The sequence below is a fragment of the Prinia subflava genome, chromosome 7 (genome assembly GCF_021018805.1).
Source record: "Prinia subflava isolate CZ2003 ecotype Zambia chromosome 7, Cam_Psub_1.2, whole genome shotgun sequence".
Lineage (NCBI taxonomy): Eukaryota > Metazoa > Chordata > Aves > Passeriformes > Cisticolidae > Prinia > Prinia subflava.
Window position 1 is genome coordinate 23,011,545 of NC_086253.1, and position 14,122 is coordinate 23,025,666.

Sequence of the window (14,122 nt, forward strand, 5' to 3'; positions counted from 1 at the left end):
ATACCTGTGAATCAGTAACTTAAGAGCAAGGAGCTAAACTGGTAAAGTGATGCAGTTGTTATGCCCAAATTTATTAGAAGAAGGGGAATTGTTCTTTTATTTTGATGATGTAAATGATGCATTGAATTGCTAATGGCAGGTTTTCTTTTGTGTGGAATAATTAACACTGTAACTTATCTGGATTCTCATGCATAATGCAAGCCTTAAAGTCCAGGTTTTAATGTAAAGCTAAACTGAGTGTCTAGCCAAGAATAAACTCAGTATGTGGAAAAAGTCTCAAATGTGTTCCCTGTGTATTATCAGTTCCCACTCAACCAGGGTAACTTTGAGTAGCTCCTTTAGAAGACAAGCTGTTCATTTTCATTCACTGTGCAGAAAAATGATTACATCCACTTGCCACGTAGTTCAGGGTTTGGCACTTGCACTGCCTGCTTGAGGAAACTGGTTTGCTCTTTGTTGTGGAAAAAAAATATTGTCTGCAAAGCTGAGGGAGTAAGGTATTTAAAGATAAGGGTAAAATATTCAGAACATGAGTCTTAAGCATGGAAAACTGATGACCAAGGGTTTACTTAAGGTTTATGGGTGGCATAAAGCGCTACTGTTCAGTTTCTTACAATATAGGAACGGGGTACATGAAATGTACACAGTGTGTGGCAGTGGAGGAGTCTGTACAACATGTGATAAGGCTGAGGAACTCTTTGCAACAGGATTGGTGAGTGCCAAAAGATTATATGGATTTCAAGACTTAAGGGAAAAAAAAAAGAAAAATCTATTGGCATACTTCTAAATACAGTCACCAAGCATTTGAAGGAGCAGCAATATTTTAAGGATTCATGTCTACAGGTTCTTCAGTGCTCTTCTTCCCACTGGTGGCACCCACTGGAGGCACCTTCAAGATTTAGGCAGCCCTTTAGTCTGACTCAGAATATCTTCCTTAGAAATTCAGATTTTGCCACATCACTCTGTTCAAAAAAACTGCCGCAGTTGTAGGTTTTCCATGTGCAAGGGAAAATTTGCAATCATAGATGGATTGTGGGCCTCTGTCATGCTGGTGATTTTTTAGTACTTTTTAGTACTCTGCATGCTTGGATGATGATGTTGAAATCATGCTTTGCAATTCCCTTGTACTTTTTATGTGAAGATGTGAATGTATAAGAAATAACGTCCTTGCAAAAGTATGATTTGAAAAATAGTTCTAATGATTTAAACCTATTAACTATTAAATTTGGTTTTAAATTTTTATCCTTTTCTTTGGATCACCAGACATTCTCAAGTGTTTTTTTCACCCTTTCTTTACAAATTATGGATTTTCTTGATTTTGTAAGAAAGACTTTTCCATTTTTAGTTCATAGGAGCTCTGGATTTGATAAAGATTGTGAGCAGCAGATGACGAATGCCAGTAGAAGCTGGTCCCTGACCCTTGGGACCCTTGAGTCACGTCTTTGGATTTGTTCATCATTCAGGGTAAAAAAGATGATGTGACACTGCCTGGCCATGGTTCTGGTGACAAGGCTGGCCCAAGGCCCATGCTACTGCCATGCAAGGGCTGTCTGGTATAACGCTATCTCAGGAGTTTCTGACTAAACTGTAGGGACACCTGCTTAGGTCTTAATGTTTGGAGAATCACAGAATCATTTAGGTTGGAAAAACCTCTGAGATTGTGGAGTCCAACCTTTGACTGATCACCAACCTTGTCAACTAGACCACGGCACCAAGTGTAATGTCCAGTAGCTTCTTGAACACCTCCAGAGACTGTGACTGCACCATCTCCCTGGGCAGTTCATGCCAATGCTTGACAGGCCCTTCCATGAGGAAATTTCATCAAGAAGAAACTTGTTCTAAATCAGCCTTGTGTGTTAGCAGGCAGAACTGTACATGACAGCTGTATGGCTGAATGAGACAGGACTGTTTAATCTAATTCTGTCTTGGTCTCTGCCTCTTTCCTTTGTGTGCCTTGTGCTTAGATCCAGTAATCTTTGAGGAAGATGAAATCCAGAAATTATGAATAGCTACAATTATAGTAATAGAAAATTAGCTATTTATGCACTGAGTAACTCCGTTTACCATGAAGGCAGCAGGGTGACTTTATATTTACTGAGGAAGACAATGATGTTCTAAAACTACTGTCTTAGATCTGTGTGCTGCAGAGGCCTTCGAGGGATGAGCTGACAGATTCTTTTGTTGTACCATCTCTTGGCAGAGAGATCAACTCTCCTTTCTTGTACTGAGTCACTGCAGTGTTGAAATGAGGAAAAACATAAACTGTCTTGTGATGCCTTCACTGCTCTTTTCACAAGCAGAATTACAGAGCTGAAGCATAATGGGATGTTGGGGTGTTGAATTTTCAACACTGCAGAAAGGTAGAAGATGGCCTTTCCTAACTAGGAAATCTGTTTGTGCTCATGGAAATTGAAGCAAAAGGGTCAAGACTAAACCAAAAATTATCATCCTGAATGACAAATGACATTCAGAGAAGAAGTTTTCCCCGTGTTTCAGGGATTCAGATGTCACATTTCAAGCATATCCATCTTTTGTCCACTGCTTAGCAAAGCTTGGTTCTCTGACACTGCCAGGATTATGACAAGAAACAGTAGTTTCTCAAGAAATTAAGGAGTCTGGCAAGAATTTCTGATTGTGCACCAGTCCCAATTTGAGAAGCTGAAGATCTGAGTGTGATTGTTTTGGAGACAGGAAAAGGAGACTGTGAGGTGAAAGTCAACTCGTCTCATTCTGTTTATAAAAGTGTGAAGAATCCATCTTTTCTTACAAACTTCTGTTATGCATTGAAGAAAAGAATATGTTGACTCTTGTTTTCTTTCTTAAAATCTTTTCATCAGTGACAGTTTATATGACCAAAGGTGACCTCCCTAGTTTGTGTGCAGCCACCTCCTTTGTACTTGCAGTAAGAGTGAGTGACCTGGAGCTCAATTAAAGGAGGGGAGCAAGCTGAACATCTCTTTTCTCACTGTTCTCTGAAGTCTACTAAAAAGGAGAAGTCTTTCTTCTTTGTTAGAGACAAGCCCAACCCTGTGGAAGGGACCAGAGGTAGTGGAGATATTTGTATCTAGTTTGTGCTGTACAAATTAGGGCTTAAGTTTCTCCAGACACTTTTTAAGAACTCCATTTTATCATTACAGTAAGGAAAAACAGAGACAGCAAGTACCTAGCTCAGTTTTATTCTTATCTAAATATTGTTTAGTCTAAATCTGCCTTTCTAAATACTTTTGTACCTTTGATTCCTAGTCTGCAGGCCACAGAGCACTGAAGATCTGCAAGGCCACCAGGAGCACACTGCACCACCAAGGTGAGTGTCTCAGGTGGTGCTCCTGGTTCCCTGGGGTGCAGGGGTGGACCTTGCTAGTGAACTAAGTCATGCCTGAGCCACACGAGCTGTTTTGTCTGGCCATGACAGTACTGTATGTTCTGTCAGCTGTAGTTCTAGCTATTGTGGTTGAGGAGGAATTCCAGAGGTACCCTAGCATCAGGATGAAATACAAATCTAACTGCAGAGGGTGGGATGTAAGATTATGGGGAGCAGAGCAGGGTGGAAAATATGGTCTGTGAAAAATCTGGCATCTGGAACTGCTGTGGTCTCTTCTTGGGTATTCCTGCTTCAGAGTAGAAGTCCACTGAGTGAATATTCAGAAAATGCAAATTGAGATTAAAAAAGAGCATCTGCAATTTCAAGCGGGGTTTTTATTCTACTTTCTGAAGACATTTATTTAAAAAGTAGCCCAGTACTACCTTTTAAGTAACCCATTCAGGATTACGGATTTTTAGGGAGCAGGTATTAGGGAACAGGTACTGCTGCTTTTTGCCTCTGCCATTATTATGTTTTGTGTCTTGAATTTACACAGCTACTCATAATAAATCTTTATTTTAAAAGAATTTGAAACAGATTTTCATATGTCATTATTTTTATTTATATCACTCTTCACTGATCAAGATTTTATCTATGGTGCTGGGAGTTGCTGGGGAGACTGCACACCGCAGTCCTTCCTACATTTCACTTTGGTTTGAAGAATGCCCTAGTTTTGATTAATTTAAATTCAATGAAAGAGATGGCAAAAGAAGAGTGGAGTGAAAAAGCCCATGCTTTAAAAAAAATTACTCAAACCTAACCCAGGTTATTGTAGACAGAATGTTTCAGTGAATAAAATCATTAAATTGGATTCACTGGGTATTTTCTTGCTACATATCTCTCTCCACTAACAGACATCTTGATTAATTGCAGTCTCAAATACTGTATAATCACATCACATTCTTGTTTTATTTGCTTTTGAATTCTGCATTAGCATGCTTAACAACAAGTTAGCAGGAAATTATTTGGGACAATAGAATATGAACAAACAAAGAATGATACAATCATTAATGCACACATTTGCATGCTTCTGTTGTTAGTGTGCCATAGATAAGTAATGGATCTGTCTCTTCTCTTCATTCTGTGTTTTCAGTTCTAGCTGGGCACTACCAAGCTGCCCATAACATTTCAGTGATGAGTGCCTTTTGTTAATGTTTCACTGTAACAAAAGTGTACCCTAACAATAAAGTTAAATAAATGGTAAAGTCATCTGGAATAGTCTCCAGAAGTTAGAAAAGACCTTTACAGAGAAAGCATTTGGCTAGAATGTAGAGTCCATGTTCAGTGGAGATGAAAGTTTTGGGTTGACTTGCACAGGACCACACCTGGTTAGAGGATGGTAGCAGACACAGCTGTGTTGCAAAATAATGCTACATAATGTTAGCAAAATGAAGAAGAGGAAAGAGATGGGAAAAGCTAACTAAACATAAAGTGAAAAATATAAAATTACTGAGACTACTGTTCAGCACCTGTGAATTCACTAGAGCACATTCAAGCTGTGGGACAGCTACTTTCATTTTACATGTCCCATTCACTGTTCAGCCTGTGTCCAGGGGTGGACTGTTAGCAACCCTGGGGCTGCATCACAGCAGTGGGTCTCTTGTGGGGTAAGGGGTCACTGTCTCAGCCAAGGACAAGGGTGCCAGCTTACCCCAAATCATGATGGTGTGTCCAAGCCTTCACTAGCCTGATGGATTGGTGGGACCCTGAGGACCACTGTCATCACCTACTGGTAAAGCAGTTGCACTTCATCTCACTGCTCCGTTCCCAAAAGTAACTGTCGGGTGGCCTTCAGCATGAGGATTGTCACTTCTATGGTCTGGAAAGCTGGCTTTCTCCAGGCTACTTCATAGTGCTAAGTTCCTTCTTAAGTTATTCAAATAATTTTCTGTCCAGCTCACCCACTTTCTCACAGAAAGTTGGTAGCTTCCTCCATAGGAGGCCTGATATGTTTCATTGCTGTTATAGGGGTATTTTCCTGTCCTGCAGGTTATGCCTACTTTTGATTAGCATTTTAATATTCTAGGTGAATGTCAACAAGATATCTATGAATGAAACTTCTGCTGCTTTTATCTAGTGTTTTTAACATAGCTGGAAACAGAATGGTAGTCACAAGATAATCTCTTTCCTCACAGTCAAAGGATGAGAGTTCATGAAAAACTTTATGAAAAAGGCCTAACACTAACATCCCAAATCCAAGGGTGAACTGGCTTCTTACTCCCTTGCTCTGAAATAGTAGTGGAGTACAAATGACCTCAGGGGTATGCTGCCCAGATATGGGCAAAACGTAGTCACCTTCAGGTACACTGCCTCAGTTCTGCCATGCTCACTACCCCGCAGAGCTTGTCTGATCTGCAGCAAAAAGGATTCTCAACACCATGGTTCAAAGTGGACTGGATAAATGTGTTATTTGGGACAGCACCCTTGAGCTGCATGAATTCTCAGTAGTGCCTCAAGCCAGCAAGTTTTCTGTCTCTAGGAGCATTATACTGAGACCCTGGATTCCTGAGGCACAAGCAGCAAAGTCTGGGGGTCCTGCCCTTAGGGGAATAGTGGAGAAGTGAAGGGTGTTGGAAAGAACAAGTCCAGGGCCCAAATGTCTCTTATGTGAAAGCATCTTGCAAAAGTTCCTTCTTAGGTATTAGTTTCTCACCTAAATCCCGAGACCTCTAGGGGTCATACATGTGCTGTTCTACTTGCTGGGGTGCTTCAAGGCCATGCTTGTAGGCAATTTTTTAAGAAAAAAAGCACCACTCTTAACCCTAAATATGCTGTTTTCTCCAAGATGCAACAAGTGATGCAGCCTTGTTAGCATAGCTGCTCCTGTTAATCCTTTACGGGTAAGTGCAAAGATTGCTGTTCTGAAAGGCTGCCTCATCACTTCCTCACAAGCTGTGCTTTAATTTATAGTGCAGTTCAGGGGGTAACAGTCTTGGGAATAGATCTGATTTGAAGTAGGCTGCTAGACCTCGAAGTACTGCAGGTTGAAGGTTTCATAACAGTGGAGGTTGGTCCCTACACTTGGTCAGGATATTCTGGTAAATTGCTGGGACTAAGAGAAAATTCCTGCTGGAGCCATTGGGAGCCATGACAGGAGGAACCTGAGCCCTTGGCCAGGTTGTGGAGGTAATTTGCTCCATAAGAGCATAAGAGCTGTGCTTTGCAGCTGGGAAAGTGTGGCTAACACCCCAGAGCTTTTGCTGCTGCTGAGCATCCAGTCTGTCTCTTCAACATTCCCCTTGCCAAGGAGGCTGGAGCTGGGCATGATTTTGGGAAAGGACACAGCCAGGACAGCTGACCTACTGATCAAAAGTATTCAATAACATAAGACATCTGCTCATCTATAAAAGCTATGAAAAAGGAGGAAGGGAGAAAGGTGGGAGGGAGCGAGTGGGGAATTTTTCTTCCATAGCAACTGCTATGCATACTGAAGCCCCACTTCCCAGGAAGAAGCCAGATATTATCTCCTGATGGGAAGTAGAGAATAAATTTTTTGTTCCCTTTGCTTCCATGCACAGCCTTTGATTTTGCTTTATTAAACTGCCTTTATCCTGATCCATGAGTGGTTTTTTTCCATCTTATTTTCTCCCTCCCTGTTCTGCTGAGGAGGGGAACGATAACAGACACTTAGCGGGCACCTGGTGTCCAGTGAGGGTTAACCCACCATGCCAAATTAAACTTTCACTGTTGCATCATATTACCATCTTCTGGAGGATTCCTGGATGTAGACACTCTTGCAGCTGCTCTTGTGAGGTAATAGATGTAATAAGACTGTGTTGGAGGTAATTTGGTCCAGTTTGAGAGACCCAGAGCACTCTACCTGCTGCCTGGGCCTGGTTTATGCTCTAACCTTCTCCTATGACACAGTTCCCATTGTGCCTGCAGATGTGCCTTGTTGGTGGCCCTTGAGCCCAGCCAGGCAGGTGACTCCTTCCCCTTCCCTCCCCATCCCAGAGGGACTCAGACCTGCAGCTCTCCGTGCACATGGCAGAGGGGAGGAGGCAGTGCTGCTGAGCAGGCAGAATGGCTGCAGGCACCACCAGGCTCTGTCCTCAGTCTAGCTGTGTTTGCTTGAATGGTGATATGACCAGCTGGGGGGAAGGACTTCACCTTGTGCAGCAGCAAAACTTCAGTCTCTGTTCACTTCCACTGTGTTGCCACTGTGACTGTTACATTGCTCTTTTATAGCTTGCATTTTCTTTAAAAAACCCACAAACAGAGAGAAATAGCTGGAACAAGAAGGCAAATGTTAATCAGACCTGTATCAGTATTGCCTTAAACCCATTAAATACACAAAGCCCTGCCTATAGAGAAGGAACATGGCACAATTACTGATTTCAGAAATTCCTGTCCTTACTGGACATCAGAAAAGTTACAAGCAATGAACTCAAACAAAGGAAACCTTGTGGATATGCAGTGGGACTAAAATTGCAGGTTTTGCACATAGAGGATGGGGCTTTATCACAGACTGGAGACAACCAATGGGCAGATCTGCAGTGGTGTGGCATCTAGTTTTAATGAGATGTTTATTTGAAGATGAGGCAGCAAAGTATTACTATAGCTCTAGGCCATGGTCCTGCTGCTGCTATCTTGCTGTGACTGAGGCCTGCTCTTGTGGCTTGTATATCAGCAAGCAATCTCTGTTTTTTTCTTTGGCAGGATGTTTGAATAAGTTGCTCTAGATGGGGGTGAATACAAGACAGAACAGAATGATACTGGTTTTTTTCATTGCCTGCTTCACTGTGTGTAGTGAGGATGCTTAGCTAGGACACTGTGTATTGGTAGTGATTCCCAATTCCTTTTACTTAATGACTGTAGCTTTTTTCTTTCAAAATTAAGCATCTCTTGGCAAATTTAGAAGTGGCATTTGTAGAAGTAGAGCATCATGCTAGAATAGCTGCATTGGTTAAGCTCTGGGTCCTGCAGAGGTGCTTCATGCCCTGGTCCATGCAGGACCACCACTTTGGAATTATTTCACAAGTGTGGCAGGCTTTCCTGCAGCTCTGCAGTTCTCAGTGTCGACCCTTCAGGTGCATTATTGCTGAATAAACAAACACAGGCAATTTCTATTACAGAGATAAAAATTTCTCTTAAAATGGATTAAATCTGTAGGAAAGGGGAATAGAGAATTCATTTAGTCCAGGAGGAGCTGTGGTGGGAAGTGTGTGCCGAACAAAAACCAGCTTTGTTAGAATTTTCTAACTTTTTACCTGGTACATGAGCCTCCCCTCTTTTTATTGCTCCTATGGATCATACTGTCTCACTGTAAGTAAGATCTCTCCAAAGAGCAGCTTTATCTACACCAGGTAATTCACCTAATTACATGCTATTGAAAGAAAAGGGTTTTACTCTGGTAGGGAGCTAGAAGTTCCAAGGTTCATGGCAAAACTGAGAGGAAAAGGTATCTTATCAAGGATCTATACAATTGCTTGTAGTTTGCTTTTGTTCTCTTAAATACTGTCCAACAACTCTGGATCCCATGTGAAATAAGTGGGTTTACTTTTATGACCTAAGATATAACAACTGATGTTTTGCATACGTCTCCTGAGATCAATGCCAATTCCTTTTGCTGCTGTTGGTGGATGTTGCACAGCCTAGCTTCTGCCTTGGCATTTTTGTTTTCAGCCTTGCTGAGTTAAATGCCAGAGGTTTATTACATGCTGGGTCAATTTTTTTGGCCTCAGAATCTACTAATTGCGATTTGTAAATTTTCCTGGTGGTAAAGGTCACAAAGATAACTTGGCCCCCATAGCTTAACCTCTTGGCACATCTCAGGTTATGAAAGGCGGTGTTGAAGTCTGCTGATTAAATTAATTACTCTTCTGAGGTTTCATCATAAAGAAAAACTCTTTTGCCTTTATAGTTCACTTCCATACATTTTTTGCATCATATCTCAGAGCTGGGTTAGGAACTTCTGATTTTACTGGAGCACAATCAGATGGTAGAAAGAGTTTATGTTTGTCAAACATAAACCTGATCCTGAACTGTGTGTTGCATAGATGCCTTCCTCCTCTTCATAAGACTGGAAGGCATGCTGCTGCTTTTGCTTTCCCTCTAAACTTTCTGCCTTTGCTAGGAACACCTCCGGGCTGGTGAAACTGGAACAAAGCCTGAGAATAAAGCAACAGTGGTTTGGTGTATAAAGCCACACAAACCAGCGCTCAAGGTTCACTCTAGCCCCTGCAGAAAACTCACTGATGAAAGTGTGTGCTTCTAAGCGTAAGATACACTTTCCAAAGGTATGCCTGAGTGCAGATAGGGGATCCGGTGCCCTAAACGAACCTATTCCTGTTTGGGGGAACCAGGAGCAAGCTAGGACCAGGATGTTGTCATAGAAGGCTGATCTCTCACTGTTCCTTGCACCCAGCACTCCTGGTTAGCCTTTGCTCTCTTGCACTGAAATGCCCAGGGCTATCTCCACTGCAGGTCGTGACAGTCACACTGCCAGAGTCCAGCAGGGTGGGGACAGCTGGGCTAATACCAGATCATGCAGAGCAGCCCTTTATGTGAGCTGTTGCAGAGAATGTGTAAAAGCAAATGCCCCTGTCCCTTCTGCCTGCTGTCCCCTCCTGCTTTTCTTTGCTGAGGTGGTCCTTACTGTGTTTTATCGCTGGGTACAGCATTGCAAAGATGGCATTGCAGCTCTTCTGGAGTTGTTTGAGTACAACTGTGGTGTACTCCAATTGTGGTGATGTTACTGAAGCTTAGGAAGCTCCCCAGAGCCACTGCAGCAGAGAAGGCCACTACCCACAGAGGTAATCCACACAGGGACACCTCAAATATCTCCTTGTTGGGGTCTGGGGTCCCTATGCACTAGCATTACAGCCTTGCCTTTCCTACCAATATCAACTCCAAGGCAGTTGCAGCAAAGCCACTGTGGTACCTCTAAAATATAGATTGTAAGTTTAAAAACAGGAAATCAAGTATCCATATGGCTATATAAATCATAATGCAAGATACAATCATTGCATTTATAGAATTATAGAATGGTTTAGGTTGGAAAGGACATAAAAGATAATCTACTTCCCAGCTCCTGCCACAGGTAGAGGTACCTTCCACTAGACCAAGTTTCTCAAGTTCCTATCCAACCTGTGCTTGAACATTTCCATGTATAGGTCATTCACAGTTTCCCAGGGCAACCTGTTTTTGTGTCTCACCACCCTCATAATGAAGAATTTCTTCCTAACGCCTGATTTAAATTTACCCTTTCTCAGTTCAAAGCCACTTCCCCTCTTCCTGTCACTACATGCCCTTGTGAAAAATCCCTCTCCAGCTCTCTAGCTCATCCCATTCCCAGTGCTGAGCTCAGGTAGAGGGGCTGGGGCCAGGGTGCTGCAGCTGCCTGACCACCCCTGGCTGCTCTTCTCCATGCAAGTCCAAGCCTTTGGGGGGTTTGCAGAGCATTTGGAGAAGAAATGTACACTGTAACATCTGTGTCCTGTTGTACTGGGGGAAAACTGATTTCAGCTGTTTCCAGTGCCTTTGCTGGATTATGTGTGAGCATAGAATTTATGAATGCAATAATTAAATGTAGTTTTGAAGCAGCTTTTCTAGCACTACACCACAGTGAAAGTAAGGGCAGCTTTAGAAAAAAAAGGCCCTCCAAGCAAGATCTAAAGACAACATTCAAAATTATTCTTAAGGTGAATTTGCCTTCTCTTTCCAGAACATCCAGTCCTCATCTCTCCTCCTTTTTTACTTAGTCACTGCACTTCATTTTTCCAAAGCCCAGCTTCATAGCTCCTCTGCTCCATCACTTCCCAACTTGGAAATTATTTGCAGCATGTCCTTGTACTTGATCTTGGACACATGAGATTCCCAGCTGGAGCCAGACTTTGTTGCCCCTTGTGCACAGGACATACTTGATACATTAGCAGAACTCTGCCTAATGTGTCCATTACATCTGCTGCATTTCTGCCAGATGTCAGGCTATATTCCCAACCAGTATGGTGTTTGGGCATGATCTGAATAGCCTGAACACCTATGGCAACCCCTGGCACTGAAGTTTGCCACATACCTGCCAACACAAATTGTTTTCTGCAATATTGAGGCTGTTGTAAGCTTTATTTGTTCCTGTGGACAGAGTGTGTCTGCTATTTCCCAATGTGCATATCTTGAATTGCCTTGTGGTAAGCTCTTTCATCCGTAACTCCTTCCTTAAAATCAATGATAGCAAATACCAACATTTTCAGAAATGCTCAAGATGAGATTTTTCGGGGGCACATTGCTCTAAACTGAGTTTTGTGTCTCAAAACCCAAGACAGAATGAGAGCTAAATCTTCAGAACTGCAAAGGAAATGCTGCTGGGTGGGTAAGCATGTCAGAGTAACTACCACAGTCTCCAAAGGTGAATGTTCCTTCCCACCTTCCGCACAATGAGACATTCTGTATTTCAGGCCCAGGAAAGTCATGTACAGTTTAAATGGAAGTAATGACAAGAAGGTAAAGGGAGCGTACAAAGTACCAATGCAAAATAAAAAGGAACCATGTCTTGGTTGAGCTTCCATCTGTTTTATTTGAGAGGGAAAGTACTTGTGTGTTGACAGTTACTAAATAAACAGAAAACATGTTCATCTGCAGAAATCCCCCAAGCTGGAGCTGCCTGGAGGCTGAAGGGATGCTGGGGAACAGTAGATAAACTTGTCCTGTACTTTCTTTTCCCCGGTTATTGACTTCTGACAGTGGTGGATGCTAAATCTTGGGCTAAATGGATCCTGCGTCAGACTCAGCACAGATACCCATAAATTTTAACTGTGCAGCTGCTAAAGAGATGGAAAGATCTTCCTGGGGAGTTAATGTATTTTCTCCGAGGTTGTAAAAGTTGTGGAAGCAAATCCATCACTCAGCTTCTTCTCCACCATTCATCTTGGGCTACTCTGAAATACCATCTTCTCTCTTAGCATTCCTTTTAGTAGCAAACAAGTTGAGTACATTCAAACTGCTTTGCAGTTTGAGCTGAGCAAATGTAGAAATAAGAGTTTAAAGTAGTCACAGTTGTCTCTGTTCTGGCAGAGAGCCCCCATAGTGTGCTGGACCAGAACAGCCATTGCATGAGGCTCCTTATAGTGGGAATGCCCAACCAAAAATCAACATTTCACACGAGCAGTCGCTTTGGCAACAGCCTGCTAGCAAGCTGTCATCTAGCAAGCTGCCAGGGTAACTCTTTACCAAGTGGGGAGGTGTTGGCAGCTTAAACACATGGGAGCAGAAGTGATGGGTCGGGGCTGCAGTACGGGGGCTGACGCTACGGCTGCCCAATGCAGCACTGCTCACTCAACGTGTCTGTCCTGTTTGGGATGCAGCTCAAGTGGATGCTTCTGAACAGCTTCTTGGCAGAAATTTTACAGTGATTTGCCCAGCTTTATCATTTGTATCATAGCTCCTGTATCAGCTCATCCTTGTTATTGAGGCTTTTATGTCAATTTAAATGTATCTATTTCTAGCTTTCATCAGTTTGAGCCTCTTATGCCATCTGCTAGATGTCCAAAAGTTGCTTTCTTACTAGAAAATTGTGTTCTGCTATATTTACCCTTCAATCAGAGATATTAGCTCATTTGGGCCTGGATTTTATCTTTGATCAGTAGATCCTATAACAGTCATCAAAAGCTTTTGTTCCTTCTGATCAAAGTGGAAAAGCAAAATGTAGAGAATCACCTCTAATTTCCTTAGCATTCCTCTGCTTTTTGAGAAGAAGAGCCTTATTCCTTGTCTATTTTCTCTCTTCTCCACCCTCTTAAGCTTCATCTACTATTAAATCTTATCTTTTGGGTTGCCATTATCTTCTTGGAACAAGCAAAGCCCTAATTACATTGAATTTCTATATTAAAACCACCGGGTAGCAGCTCCTTACCCTGCCCTGCCATTTCTGGAGTTAAATAGCTGCTTGCATAAAGCTGCCCTTTGTTTTTCTTGTTGACCTCTTCCAGGTTTTTCCACTCTGCCTTCACTTTTTTTCTTCCCCCTTCTGATTTCATTAGAAGAGTAGCTTTCATCTTTTGTTTTGGGAGGTGTGTGTTTCCATGTGCACTCATGTGCTGGCCCTCTTGTGTTGCTTTCACATCAAACTCAACAAAAGCAGAAAACTTACAGGGAACAAGACCTGAGACCTCTGAGCCCCGTCCAACCCTGTGGCATTGTCCTGCTCATTACGCCAAGGCTGTAATGTCAGACTGCAAGGAAAAGCATTCTGGAAGAGCATATAGATAAGATTTTGTCAGATGATGACTATACTTCCACCCCTTCTACTCATTTTGGGGCTTATTGATTGTCCAATTAATAAATAGCCAGGAAACAACTAATTAAAAAAAAGAAAGAAAAATTACTGTACTGGTAAGACTGGAATCAACAATGGGAAAACATGGAGAGACTCCTAGAAAGCCTGTCAAGCTTAATTTATAATAATGCTTCTAAGTTTTTAACTGAAGAATCAGAAAGCTGTTCTGAAACATCATTTTAGCATATATTCTCTTTTTCTCCCCAGCATAACGTGGTGCTTGGATGTCTTAGTAATCTCTTCTTAAAGACTTGACATGAAATACACAAAGTCATTGAGTTCTGTGTATGAAAGACTATCACATGTGATCCCTTATCTTATGCAGTCTGTTCCAGGGTGTTCCTAAGTTCTGTCAAAGTCAAATCCTGAAGTGCTTCTTGGTAGGAATTTTCCATGGTTGAGGTAAGATGAGAGGAATATACCTCTGCGCAGGTGCAGTCTGACACAGCAGTCAAATCAGACCCACAGAGGAGTGATGCCAGGGAAGC